Below are 14,458 nucleotides of genomic sequence, written 5' to 3' on the forward strand. Positions count from 1 at the left end.
AGACAGGTTTACAAAGGAATGTCCATCTCCATCTACTTTGTAACACTGCTGGAGACCAATTCTCCTGTCTGTAAATCAACCTTCCCCTTCTTTTAGCTGTCAGAATTTCTCCAGGAAGAAACTAGACCCTTTATCTTCATCAGCTGACTGGTCACTTTTTGCAATAAGATCATACCATTAATATAAAATTAAAATAACTAATTGATACCAAGGGATTGCCATATTCAGAAAGGATATAAGTTTAATAAGGTTCTTTCAAGGACTATTTTTCTTTTGACGAGAAGAAAAGGAGAAACTTCTACCCTTTTGAACTTTCAATGGCCTAGCCTTTTGAGCATTAGGGGAAACAAGCAGGGGGAGGGGAAAGAGATATTTTAATTAAATTGGATGTAGTATTTTTGAAAGTAAAACTGGGACACTAAGGACTAGTTTTGTAATGACATAGAGTGCAGAGACAACCTCAGGTGGGGTGGAGCCCCGAAGAGAGTGAAAAGGGAGGCTTCTCCTTACCTAAGTGGAGGTGGTTGGCTCCACTGCCCAAGCTGGCCTGCACACAGAATGGAATGACCTGAGGCTGTAAGTCTGAGGCTCTGAGGCGGGGTGTACTACTGGGTGTCTGACAGCACAGCTAAAATTGGCTGTGCCAACCAGGATCTTGAGGGTGAGAGAGGTTACCATCAGGTTACATTTAGAAGCTTTGTCCCAACTACCCTCCCACATTTTTTAAGGCAAAAATATAGTTACCACTAAACAAGAAAATCATCTTGGCACAACAGTGAACTGAATTGAACTAAGAAAGAAAGAGAAAGAAAGAAAGAAGGAAAGAAAGAAACCATAAAACACCATAGGCTAGAACTCCTGCCTCTCCACATTTTTTTCTCTCTCTCTCTCACCACACACACACACACACACACAGAGAGAGACAGAGAGACAGTGAGAGAGAGAGAGAGAGACGTATTTGAGGGAGGGTCTCAAGTGCTTGCTTTCCTTAGTAACCCAGACCAGCAGGAAGACATAAAGTGACTTAGGAGATGTCTAAAGATGAAGAACAGCCCGGGGATCCGTAAACAGACTCAGCTCCGTGTCTTCTCGCACCTTGTCAGAATCAGTTTCCAGAATGAGGGTCATCCGCCTGCCTTGGAATTTGGGTTGGGAAGTGGATGGAGTTCGTGGACACATGCTCTAGGCCCTGACCAGTCTCGCCACTGCTCTCTAGGAATTCTGTTAGGATTTTCCAATCGGTCTACAGCGAGCATCGGTGGTTTCCCTATGAAGAAACTGATTTTCTTTCTGGGAATCCACCTAGAGCCTGAAGGCTTTGCCTCGTTTCCCACAGCTCCTCTCCCACGTACCCCTTCGGTTCGCACTTTCCTACCTTCTTCCCAGTTCACTGGCTTCTCCTTCTTTATCTTCCTCAGTGTCCCTTCTCCCAACCTCCCCGCTACTACACCGGGTTCTGAAGAGGAGGAGTTGTCTGGAAAGACCAGAGCTGGGTGCCGGGGATCTGGAGCAGCTCGGGACCCGCGCTGCAGGGAGCTGGGATGGGAGAGCGTGAGGGAGAGGAGGATGGGACTCTGGGAGAAAGAGAGGCCGCTGGGCTGGCGCTGGGGATGGAAGAGGCACAGTGAACGCACTCAGGCGGTTACCTGCAGATGGAGAGAGACCCTGGCAAATACCTGCCCTCAATTAAACGCATATCAATTTGTGTATGGGGTCAGTACTACACATCATCATGCCTTTTGGGTATAAAAGCTTCCTATTGGAACTCTCCAGCCCCGCCCCCACCACCCCACGCGCGGCTCCCTGCTTTCTCCTGCTTTGGCGTGAGGCTGGGGATGTGGGTAGCTCCAGAGTTCCCTGTCCGCAGTTTAGGGGCGAAGTGATCGGTGTGTGCGCGCTGGGCACTCTGCAGGTTAAAAAGGTTTCGCAGAAAGGGATACAGATGGAGGCGGGAAGCCAGGCTAAGAAAGGAATACCCACCTCCCTCCTCCGGTCGGAGGTGCGAATTGGGAAGAACTGCGCAGACCTGAGCCAGGTGGCCTGAATCCACGGGCCGGGCAAGGGGGTGGTGTGAATAGAAATCGCACATTTCCCATGCGTTCAGCCCCGGTGCTCTGCCGTGCCTTCCAGTTCCATGCACTCAGCCAGTTATCCAGGCTGGAGCAAGGGCTGGGGGTCAACGGGTCCTTCCTTCTCTCGGGAAACGTTCTCCTGGCCCGAGGCTGGGCGGAGGGAGAGTCGGACATTTTCCTCTGCCTGTCTCCGGGCAGCTGTCGTGGCCACCTCGCAGTGCTGCTTCTAGGGACACGAGACTCAGAGACTTTCAGGCCGGGTCTTCACTCCCCTCCCCGAAACACTTGGGCAAGAGTTACAGCTCTTGGCTACCTCTGGCCCGCACGTGAGTTCTGACACCCAGCACACGCGACCCCCGCAGGGAAACCCCGGGAAGCTGCGCGCAGTCGCTGGGGACTCGCCGGGGCTCCAGTTCCCAAGCCCCGCGGCCCCTCCGCCCAAAGAGGCAGGGCAGAGCAGAGGCAGCCGGCGTGGAGGAGGCGAGCGCGGGGCCGGCCCGGGAGTCGCCCCTGGGGAGGGACTGAGAGCTGCCCCGGGAGTCGAGGGCGAGCGGCAGACCCGGCTGGGCCTCGCGAGCGCCGAAGGGCGGGAGCCCCCGCCACAGCCGCTGCCGCCGCGTGCTCAGCCTGTCCCCGCCCAGGGAGCCGGAGCCTCCAACTAACTCCGCCCGCCGCTCCGCCGCCCGCAGGCTCCGGCTTCCGTCCCGGACAGAGCCCGTGGCCGCGCAGGTTGGTGTCGCTGCTGCCGCCGCCGCCGCCACTGCGAGGCGGGCAGAGCAAGGGTGAGGGTGGGGGTGCGAAAGGGGGCCCAGGCTCGGGATCCTGCTGCCACCAATTGCTGGTGCCCCAGGAGGTTGTTGCTTTTTCTCTCAAGCTGCCCGGGTCGGGGGTGGGGGGATGGGGCGGGGATTCAGCGCTGTGGCCAGGGAGGATTTTGGGGGACTGAGCCATTCTCGCATTTCCCCAACCTCTCTCACCACACTTCACCATCATTATTAAGTCCCTGGTCAGTTTGTGAGGGGTCCCCCTCCCTCCTGTCCTTCTCACCTCCGCACTTCTCCTTGTGCCCTCACCCTAGGGGGTACGATTTGTTCATTCGCCTTTTCTGCCCCCAACTTGGAAAACTCTCCGTGACGCCTAGAAAGCCTCCTTGGTCCTCTGCCCACCCTTGAGTCTAGTTTGGGGAAGTAGAGGCCGCCGCGGAGTAGCAACCTGGGGTGTGGAGTGGGGCCGAGTGCCGGGAAGCAGTGGAAATTCCCTCCCCTCTTTCTTTCCTGTCCTGGCCCAGCTTTGCTCTCTTCCTGCCGTTTAACCAGCCTCGGAGTGTAATACGAGGGCGAAGCGCGATCACCCAGGCAGAATGGGAAGTATCCACCACTTGGGATACTAGTTAAGTCTAGGTTCAGTCACCTTCTCAGCTGTGTGGCCTTGGGACCCGCCCCATCGGAACCTCTGTGTTGTCATCTGCAAAATATGCGTCAGCTCTGCCCGCAGCTGAGGGTAGTTGTGGGGCTCCCTTGGGATGACTTAGGGTATTACGTGATTTTGAGCACGGTCTCTTGTCTCGTGCAGCTGCCTGATGGCAGGTCCTGTGTTCTGATCGTCTGAGTTCGTGTCCTTTGGCTGAGATGTGATTATCTCTCTGGGAGATTTGGCCAGTAGCTTTGCGGGGCTGAAAGGCGTGTGTTCCTGGAGCTGGTTACCAGGGTTCAGAGTTGAAATCGTCTCGTCCCCACCAATCCCTGTGTACCAAGCTATGGACCTTACATCCTGTGCGTTTGCTGTCATAGAAATTTAAATAGAAGGAAGATCTTATTGGACTTTGTTTGCTTCAGGTGTTTTACATTCTTTACAATCTCTTTTCTATTCTAGGTGCAAACTTAGATTTACTGCTAATTCTAATAATCCAGGAAGGATGCCTTCATTTTGGTAAAATCAGACATTTAGCTCAAATAACATGTGACATATTGTTTGTAAATTTTCAGTTTATAATCACAGGCACAAAAAACATAGTTCTTGCCATTCTATGCTTACTTTATGAAGCAAGTAAATGGCCTAAAAAAAAAAAAAAAATCAGCTTTACAGGAAGTCAGGGCTGCAGTGAACTGTGTTTATACCACTGCACTCCAGCCTGGGTGACACAGCGAGACCCTATCTCAAAAATAAATAATCAGTTTTAGAATTGATATTAAATGGTAAGCCCTGTCGTTCCTGCATTCCTGACTTGATAGGCATTTTCACTGTGCTATGCACTCTGCTACATGCTTTAAAGATGTAAAGATATAGAGTATGTTCCTTGTCCGAAAGGGCCTTCCAGTGTAACTTAAAGACTATATAGTTTTATTTCATATTTTTATATGAACAGTCTTCTAATGACTATACATGGCAAGTAGAATGAGGTCAAGAATCCATTATCAAAGGCCCTTTAAGATCATCATTTGGCCGGGTGCAGTGGTTCATGCCTGTAATCACAGCACTTTGGGAGGCCGAGGCGGGCAAATCACAAGGTCAGAAGTTCGAGACCAGCCTGGCCGACATGGTGAAATCCCATCTCTACTAAAAATACAAAAAATTACCTGGGCATAGTGGCGGGCGCCTGTAATCCCAGCTACTTGGGAGGCTGAGGCGGGAGAATCGCTTGAACTTGGGAGGTGGAGGTTTCAGTGAGCTGAAATCAGTCCACGCACTCCAGCCCTGGTGACAGAGTGAGACTCTGTCTCAAAAAATAAAAACACAAAAAATAATAAATAAATGCATAAATAAATAATCATTTGGTGAGTTTACACAATAGATTGGAAGAAATAACAAGTTTGCTAAGACATTGCTTTCGAAAATAAAATGCCATGTGCTTCTACTTCATCAAGGTGCACTTGGAAATAAAATGAATTCTGTGTTTTTAGAATGAAAGCTTAGGAAAGCATTCTACACATGTATGATGTGCTAATCAAATGTTAAAAGCTATAGACATTTTAATTCTAACTTCATTTAACACGTCAATAAAATTGTGGTGCCCACATATAGTTTTTTTCTCAACTCCTTCAAGAAGGAAATTATAATGCCTAGAAAAATAGACAGATATTTAATGTAATATTTTTAACAAGCTGGAACTTGAACGCTTAAAGGCCTGGTGGGTCCTGAAGTGTCTCTGGAAATTTGACTTTAAAAGTTACAAGACTTGGTGAGACTAAGTGTGATGACTCATGCCTGTAATCCCAACACTTTGAGAGGCTGAGGCGGGAGTATTGCTTGAGTTCAGGAGTTTGAACCAGCAACATAGTGAGACCTTCTCTCTACAAAAAATATTAAAAGAAAAAAAAAGCCAGGTGTGGTAGTGCATGCCAGTAGTCCCAGCTACTCAAGAGGCTGAAGAGGGAGGATCTCTTGAACCTGGGAGGATGAGGCTGCGGTGAGCTGTGATCATGCCACCACACTCCAACTTGGGCCACAGACAGACACCCTGTCTCAAACAACAACAACAACAACAAACTCTTAGAATTTAGCTTGTTTTTAAAACTTTGTGTGTGTGTGTGTGTTTTGGGGCAAAGAATGAGCAAGAATTCCACCTGGAAAAGATTGACCAGGGATCTTGACTTTCTGCCTAGGTTGTACTTTTTGTGACTCAGTGACATCTCTGATTCTTTCTTCCTCCTAGGAAGAATTTATTTATCTGCTATGTGCAGAATTTATTAGGCTTTACATACCGCGCTTTGAGGGCTTTGGACTCTCACATTAAGGCATGGCAGGCTGAGGGGCAGCCTGAGGGACATAACGTTAACTTTACACTTGGCCTTATTGCTCCATACCTTTGTTTTTCTATTTGTGAAATGAGATTAAAGATTCTTGTTACTGCCCTGGAAGCTGTGTCATTTGGTATAATAGCCATGAAAGCTTCTTGTGTGTATAAGAACTTTCTTTACCATTTGAATGTGAAAGCTAATTATTAAAACCATACAAGTAGCTCAAAAGACGGGCTGTGAATGAAGTTGCTGTTGGTGTCATGTGCTCTCAGGTCTCCTGGCAGAAATTTAAGTCATCATGCATCCCTACAATTTACAGTAGTGTTGTGGAGAATAAGGCCTTCATCTTATCCAGGGTTGAATGGTTTAACTCTCCAAAATGGGAGTAATGAAGTACTAACCTGAAAGGACTGTTGTCAGCATTAAATGAACTAATCCACATGTGGTTCTTAGCACATTGCCAGTATATAGCTATTGCTCTACGACTCAAGTAGTTATTTTAGTTTCTCCAGGGTAGGGGGAGAGGGGGAAGGAATGGAATTTCAGTGGTCCACATTTTAAACATAAATACATATATAAAAATGTAAATACACTCTTCCCCAATATTTTGAAGTGGACTTTCCTCAGCTAACTTGTTTCATTCATTTATGCAACAAGTGTTTATTCAACCCACACTCTATGTTTGGCTTTGTCCTAGGCACTGACATACAATAGTATACAAGACAGTTGTAGTCACTTTCTTATGACTTGAAGGTGTAGAGAGGGATGCAGATGTATAAACAGAGACTTATACATTTAGAAACAAAATTTAAAATAATTATAATGCCATGTGATTCATGCCATGATAAGGGTAGTGCAGAGAACCTCAGAAGATATGATCGGATGACAGGGTCCTGGATAGGTGAATGTCACACAGTGCATCATCTCATCCTAATAGGGTTGGTGATGGTGAAGGAAAACTTCCTAGCAGCACGAATACACGAAGACCTGAAGCATGAGTGGTAGTTAGCAGCTGAAAAAGTGGGAAGATTGAAAGAGACCAAAGGGAGCATGATGCCTTAGAATGGAAGTCAGGCAGAAAATGTAAAACAATACATAGGTTAAGAGCAGGAGGGAGATGCGTGGCAATCTGGAGAATCCAGACTGTCTAAAGGGAAAAGTAGATACTCAGTTTCAGCCAAGTATTGTCAGGTTGGGATGCAGGCCAAGTGTTGCCAGATGCCTTGATTTCTAAAGAGGAGCTTAAAATTCATATTTTATAAATATGAAATCTCCCAAATATGAAATAGCCCAAATGTTTTAAAAACTGTTCTATGGGCCAAACCAGACAAATATGTAGTTGGAATTCAACCTAAGGCTACCACTTTATGACCTCTACATGTAAGAACATGAGAGGAGTTTAATGTGGCTAAAGGCAAAAACCTTAAACGGACAAGCAAGGGAAGTGCTGGCTTTGTGGAACTTGCTAAGGAGGGGTGGCCTAATCCGAAGGACAGTGGGTGACATTGAAGACTGAAACAAGATGAGATTTGTGTTACAAGATGCAGTCTAGCTACTGTATAGAGAATGAGTGGGAGGAGGCAGTGGTGGAAGAAGGATAACCATTTGGAAGCTTACCATGGTCATAGGAAGAAGTGTGGCTAAAAGCAAGGTATTCAAGCAGGAGGGAGATGAGTGGATTTCAGAGATATGTATGATACCGCCATGTTGGGATTCAATTCTCCATTAGTCACTCAGACTTTTGCATGTCTCATGAGCAAAGGCACTTACTGCTTTCATCCCAGACTCTCTTCTCAAAGATATTTGTATAGTAGATAGTTTTGGAAGATAGAAGTATTCTTTCCCTCCGAAGCAAAGGGCAGGTAGGTTTTACTGTCGAAGATAGAGGTATTCTTTCCCTCCGAAGCAAAGGGCAGGTAGGTTTTACTGTCCTGTTTAAAATATTCAAGAACCCTAAGCTCAGGGTTCCCCTCTGACAATGCATTGAGTATCTGCTTCCCATCACATGGGGGGAACTGAGTTTCAGGAGATTGGCACAACTATGCTGATACTACTGCTACTGATATTTTTGTGAGTAGTATAGTCCTTTGTTTCTGACCCTTGAATTTGCTGTTTTCTTCCAGCATCGTCACGAAACTGTGGCACATTAATTTCATTAGCCTGCAAGTAGGGTAAAAATCTCAGACCCTTAATTATTGAGAGCAATCTAGCCATATTGTCTGTTTAAATTTAAGTATAAATTAATTAAAAATGGAATAAAATTTTAAAAACCCATTCCTCCATTGCACTAGCCACATTTCAAATGCTTAATAGCCCATAATGAGGCTAGTTGCTACGGTCCTGGGCAGAGAAGATACAGAAAATTTCCACTGTTGCAGAAAGTTTTATTGGACATTGCTGGTTTAAAGCTACAAATTTTGTTTGTGTTGGTAAGTGAGTAGAGACAATAGAAGTTGTTGATTTTGACAGCATAAAAATGATGTTTGGCTTCATGTTAGATTCATAGGAGTCCCTTTAATACAAAGAAAATATTTCTGTTTGGATAACCTATACAGTACTTAGTTCAGGCCTCTTGGGGAAAAGAAGTGGAAAAGTATCTACACTGTCAATTTGGAGACTGGGCAGACTAGGAACATGTGGCAGCAGAAGTTCTACATATAAACGGCATTACTCAAATCGTGTGTGACTGTGAGATTAGGATCTGTGCCCAAAGGAGCTTGAACTTCTGAACACTGTCTTGAGCTTCGTCTGCTAACCATGCTTAACACAAAAGGACAAGAGTTGCATATTAACAGTGAGAGTTGATGGGTGCAGCACACCAACATGGCACAAGCATACATATGTAACAAACCTGCACGTTGTGCACATGCACCCTAGAACTTAAAGTATAATAAAAAGAAAACAAAACAAACAAACAAACAAAAACACAGTGAGGGTCTGGAGCATAGCCAGTCCAGCAGCACCTAGGCAGTGCCTACTGCAACCCAGCTATGCTGGCATGTACTCACAGAAAGGATGGAGGACAGGAACGAGATTTCCAGATGGCTCTTGTTCAGGAGTTTAAGAGGATAGCTTCAAGAAAGGAGGGACCTGGACTCAAAAAATAGAAAACATAGTACTTTAAAATACAACTTTAAATGACACCGCAGAATTAGGGGGAAATGCCAAGAAACAATCAAAGCAGCAGATCTGCTTCCCTCTCAGATAGGAGAAGCTCATTTTGTGGAGAGTGTGGACCACAAGTACTGGGAAGCAAATGCACAAAGAATGATAAGTCCAGCCAACAGTTGCAGTAACAAAGGACAGTTTTTACCTGCATTGAGTGTACAGTTCGCTGCTGCATGTACAACATAAGCAAAACAAAAACAGTGGTAGAAATAAATAAAAGTAAAGTCTGAGGCCCTTATGGAAGAATCATACTACTACCTGCTTTTTCCGTGGCTGAAAATGCCTTATCATAAATTTCATATATTGAGAATTTCACTTATGTATGCCAAAGTAAGTTTGTTTTAAAATAGTACTCATTTGTAGTGCAGTAAAATTTTACTTATATAAAGATTAATTCAAGCTTTTAAAAGTCTGAAGTTTAGAATATTTTAAAGATTGAATTTATTATTTTTAAGCACTTATATACATAGCACCCAGAACCTGTCAGGGTTGCCACCTTTTAGAACTCTTTTGAAGGGAACTTTTATGAAGATATTAATTTTGAATAACATGATAATTGTTGCATGTAATTGGAGGCTTCTATAGTGTTGAAAGAAAACTTTTTTAGGTTATATGTATACCTGTTATTTACATAATTCCATCAACAAAGCCTTATTTTCATAGACATTCCTTTCAAATTCAGTAAATTCTGGGAGAGTCGAAGTCATGTGCTATTAGGTTTTGTGTAAAGGTAGAGTCCCTTGCATAAAGCAGGCATTTGTTAACTAGTGAGATTTTTCTCCATTTAGTTTAAAACCATTACTCTGTTAAATGTCTTTTTCTTTTAATTGTGAATTTTGAAATCTTATTTCTGTAGGTGTAGAAAAGGCTGGTTGTCTCCCCCAAATCCCCCTTCCTCAGCCCCTCTAAATCTGGTAAAGTCACTTGTTCAGTGTGCTTTCGTTTTTCCTTTCTCTTTTATTTGCCACAGTTCTTACCTGTGCTTCAGGCTAGTCTTGCCTTGTGCCTCCATTCTCTTCATATAAACAGCATGAAATTGGAAATACTCGTTATCTGTTGTATTTCTGAAGATCAGAATTTTCCCCAGTTTCATGCTGTCCTTTCTCAGGCAGGGTGTGGTAAGTCATCTTTTGAAAACTGTTTCCAGTAAAACTGGAGTATGCTGTTGAAACTGTTGGTGTGCCCTCTTCAGAAACAAAACCAGGAGACTTGCTGTCTATTGCATGAGTCACTGATGGGTTTCAATGAATGGAAGCAATATTAGATTTTTTTTCATGCTCATCAATGCTACCTCTTATTTTAAAAGAAGTCTGAAATAAGGAAATAAAAGTAAACTAATAAACTCCTTCTTTCCCTGGGGAGAATTTAGAATTATATTGGTTCTCGTGTTTTCAGAATAAAGCACTAACAATGAGGCTTAAAAAAAAATTAGGCCTTGTCCTTTAACCCGTGATACCCTGTAGTGCTCAGAGCTTTCTAGTGGGTACATTTTCTCAAGCTGCACATGAGTAACTTTAATCAGGAGCAAAGTGGTTCTTTTATTATATGCCATTTCCTCTGTGGCCCCTGCCTCACTTAGCTATTACTGTATGCCTAATCGACCACAGTGAAATGTCTTTGAAACATTTTCCAGGGAACTAAGGACTTTTTGCAGAATTTTTGTAATAGAAAATGCCAATGAAAGTTTTAATGGTTTCTCTGCACAGATAAATGTTTCCAGAGCAGACTGATGATGAGTCAAGGAGCTGTTAATAGGATATGTAAATGTAACCTTTCACCTAGTTACTGTCACTACCTAAGTCATAACTACCTGGTGTCAGTAAATTGTTTGAACTAGTTCTTGTCTAGTTCCCTAATTAAACAGACTCTCTTGGTCCCATTATTATCCAGTAGATAGTTAGCACTGTTACAGTTTGCATTGTCCTGGGTTCCTCCGTTTTCCTTCTGTTTTAATAATAGCTCTAAGTCCTATTACAGATTTTCACTAATATCGTTGCCTTCAGCTTTACCTCAGTATTAGTGGAAAAATTTTTTATCTGTGTATTTGACAGTGACCTCTAGCTCTTGGGTTTCACTTATTCAACAAATATTCGTTCAGTGTCAGCCATGTACCTAGCACTATTCTTGATCCCAGAAATCCAATAATGAGCCAAAAATTCCTGGTCTGCATTATCATGGAATGAAGAGTATAGGAGGAAGGCAATCACTAATAAAATATACACATGACAACAATAACAAATAATTATGTATAATTACAAGCAGAGGTAAATGCTCTGAATAGAACAGTACAATTTTGTGGGCTTATATAATAGGAACCTGAGGAAGTGACACTTGATTGATATCTGAAGTGTGAGTAGGAGAATGTGAGATAGAGTCGGAAGAAAAGTGTTCCAGAAAGCAGAGAGAACTGCCATTTGTGCAGAGGCCCTTTACAGAAGGGAACAGAATGAAATCAAGTAACTGAGGAGGGTCAAGGGGAGAGAAGAGCTACTGTGAGGCTGGACCTCTTGGCTGGGGCCAGTCCACACAGGGTCTTGCTGGCCACGTGAAGGATTTGGTTTTCCTCATAAGAACAATGGAGAGTGTTTTAGGTAGGAGCTGGGGACTTGATGTGATTTGTGTTTTGGTGAGATTATCTGTGGGGTTGTGAGTTGGATTAGGGTGTGTGTGTCAGTGGGGAGAAGTTGGATAGCTCTTGAATGATTTTAATTTGACATGACTGTGTGTACCACTCTGGTGATGGATACTGGGAAGTGGCAGTGAAGATGGATCGAAAGTGTTTTGGGGGGAATACCATTAATTGAACTCAGGAATAAGTTGGGATTTTCTTTTATTTGTTCAACAAATATTTAGTGACTCCCTACTTTATGCTAATCTCTGTGCCAGGCTCCAGAAATAAAACTCTGAACAGTATATAAAATGTCTTTGGACTCATGGAGCTTAATTATTAATGAGAGTGACAGACAATCATTAAGTGTAATATATATAATAAAAACATATATATAATAAATACATATATATATATATAAGCAGGTACTAATAAGTCCTGTAAAGAAAAATTAGGCAAATAAGGGAATGGAGAATGATAGCAGAGGGTCCTCTTACATAGGATGGTCAACAAAACCTCTTGAAGAGGTAGCATTTGAGCAAAAACACAGATGAAGTCGGAGAGCAAACTGCAAAGATTCTCTACTAAGCAGAGGTAACAGGTATAAGATATTGAGGCTGGAACAAAGGAACTCTGCCTCTACACCTCCACCACCAAGGAATACCAAGATGACCAGTATGTCCAGAAATACGGAAGGTGAGGGAAGAAAAGTGTCAATAATGTCTTGCTGGTAGCTAAAACTTAAAGCATCTATATGGGGTCATTATTTTCAGTCCTAATCAGTTTTTCAAAGTCCCTTACTATATCGACTACAATCCCAGGTTGCTCTGCCACTAAACTGATTTTAACACAGCTACTAGAACAGCTTCCTTTACCACAGCAAACCCTGCTCAAAAACTGTCAGTGGTAACTGTTTGTCTATCCTGTCTATGACAACCCCTTCATCAGCCCAGCTAAAAATCCCCAATCTTACTTCAACCCCACATGCTGTTACAACTCTTTCTGTACTTCTTATTCAGTTGAAGCCTTCCCTTTAACATTTGTTTAGGCTTTCCACATAATTTATTCTTTTCTTTTTTGGCATTGTTTTTATTCATCATGAAGCCTCTTTTCTTTCTGTTGGCCTATTTCCATCACTTCCTTCAAGAGTTACTTTTTCTACCTGTTTCTTCTGATTTATTCCAGCTTACCTGGATCACAGAACCCCTCGGCCTACTCAGTCTATGTGACGTTATTTTTGTCCTTCCTTGAGTTACTTGAAGAAGAACTACTTTTAAAGTGCCACCATTGTTCCAAGTTAAAATATTCATGATTGCATTCATTTTTTCTAGAAAAGATTTGGTACCAGTACTTGCTCTGCCATGTATATATGTAACATTGGCCCAAACAGTCAACGTTCAGGTTCCTTGTCAATAAGATGAAGATACCAAGGCTCCCTTCTTTCATTCAGTGTAGTCGTGAAGAAAAAGTGAAGTACAACATGCACAAAGTATTTTAAGCAAATGTACATTATTTTTAGTATTTTAGGTGGGTGTAGTCCATATCCTCATCTAAGTTGCAGGTTCTTCACACCATTTCACACAGTGTAGAGTCATATATGTGTGTGCTGCTGGAACTCTGAGGATTCTTAAGCTTCCAGTCACAGTATGCAAGCTTGGGCCAACTTCATCTACAACCTGCATATTAGTTTTGTGGGGCTGCTGTAACGAAGTACCACAAACCAGGTGGCTTAAACCCCAGAAATGTATTGTATCAGAGTTCTAAGGCTAGAAGTCCAACATCAGTATATTGGCAGGGTTGGTTGTTTCAGAAGGCTGTGAGAGAGAACCTGTCCCATTCCCTCTCTCATGTTCTGATAGTCTCAGATGTTCGTTGGCCTATACATTGTTCCTTGTGTCTCCACATCATCTTTCCTGTCTTCCTCTTTGTGTGTCTGTCTCTGTGTCCAAGTTTCCCCTTTTTATAAGGACACAGTAATATTGGATTATGGTCTACCCCAATGACCTCATCTTAACTAGATCATCTGCAAAGACCCTATTTCCAAATCGTCACATTCACAGGTACTGAAAGTTAAGACTTGAACATCTTTTGTTTTTATGGGGACACAGCATATTGGCATGATACAGTACACATACAAGAAAGGGTAACTACAAATGTGATGAATTCGTTCTGTGTTACTAAAATGGTAAATTAGGTGTGGAGCTAGTTTCCCATATGATACAAGGCAGCAGCCCCTAACCTTTTTGGCACTAGGACTGGTTTCATGGAAGACAGTTTTTCCATGGACTGTGATGGAGAATGGTTTTGGGATGATTCATGTGCATTACATTTATTGTGCACTTTATTGCTATTATTATTCCGTTGTAATATATAATGAAATAATTATACAACTCACCATAATATAGAATTAGTGGGAACCCAAGCTTGCTTTCCCGCGGCTTGACTGTCCCATCTGGGGGTGATGGGAAACAGTGACAGATCATCAGGCATTAGATTCTGATAAGGAGCTTGCAACCTAGATGCCTCTCACATGCGGTTGATGTTAGGGTTCCTGCTTCTATGACACTCTAATGCCCCAGCTGATCGGACAGGAGGTGGAGCTCAGGTGATAATGTGAGCGATGGGGAGTGGCTGTAAATACAGATGAAGTTTGGCTTGCTTACCCACTGCTCACCTCTTTGCTGTGCAACCCTGTTCCCAACAGACCAAGACCAGTATCAGTTTGTGGCCAGGGGACTGGGGACACCTGATATAAGGAAAAATAAATGAAAAACTTGATAAAAGTTGCATGTGAAATTCTGAACATTCACATAAACTTATTTTAGAACGCAACAATTCCTGTTAATTTTAACTTGCTGTACTTTCATTAAATT

The 14,458-nt window shown here is 43.3% G+C and overlaps 1 protein-coding gene across 2 annotated transcripts in view; it reads left to right on the top strand.

The window, feature by feature from the left end:
* Positions 1-2,762: 2,762 nt before the first annotated feature.
* The window catches only part of PAM (peptidylglycine alpha-amidating monooxygenase), a 304,923-nt gene continuing 293,227 nt past the window's right edge, over positions 2,763-14,458 (top strand). Inside the window, exon 1 of one of the 2 annotated variants that reach the window (XM_023212219.2) lies at positions 2,763-2,801. The gene's annotated coding sequence lies outside the window, so the exon portion shown is untranslated. The remainder of the gene's footprint in view (positions 2,802-14,458) is intronic. The other variant, XM_023212220.2, reaches the window with a different exon arrangement.

The sequence above is a fragment of the Piliocolobus tephrosceles genome, chromosome 4, assembly GCF_002776525.5.
Source record: "Piliocolobus tephrosceles isolate RC106 chromosome 4, ASM277652v3, whole genome shotgun sequence".
NCBI lineage: Eukaryota > Metazoa > Chordata > Mammalia > Primates > Cercopithecidae > Piliocolobus > Piliocolobus tephrosceles.